This window comes from Habropoda laboriosa, unplaced genomic scaffold (genome assembly GCF_001263275.1).
Source record: "Habropoda laboriosa isolate 0110345459 unplaced genomic scaffold, ASM126327v1 scaffold42, whole genome shotgun sequence".
Taxonomy (NCBI): Eukaryota; Metazoa; Arthropoda; class Insecta; order Hymenoptera; family Apidae; genus Habropoda; species Habropoda laboriosa.
The window spans coordinates 1,386,093-1,386,337 of NW_017100181.1; the positions used below are offsets into that span (position 1 = coordinate 1,386,093).

The window sequence follows — 245 nt, forward strand, 5'->3', positions numbered from 1 at the left end:
ATATTAGTAAAATGATATTTCACTGCCTTTTGCTTTTTAAATAACTACATGTTTCACACTATTCAAATTCTAAAAGTTTGTATCAAAACTGATTTTAGTCTGTAATGAAAAACGAAAATTTGAAGAAATTAATGAAAAATTTAGTTTACTAATCATGCACATATACATGAACTATTGTGTATAAACAAAAATATGTATTGCAGTTAAAGAAAATATGTATGTACTTACTTACATCTGTTACATGA

General features: G+C 23.3%; 1 protein-coding gene across 2 annotated transcripts in view; it reads left to right on the top strand.

Moving 5' to 3' along the window:
- The window catches only part of LOC108579106 (NADPH--cytochrome P450 reductase), a 30,642-nt gene that overhangs the window by 26,541 nt on the left and 3,856 nt on the right, over nt 1-245 (top strand). The window lies entirely within an intron of this gene.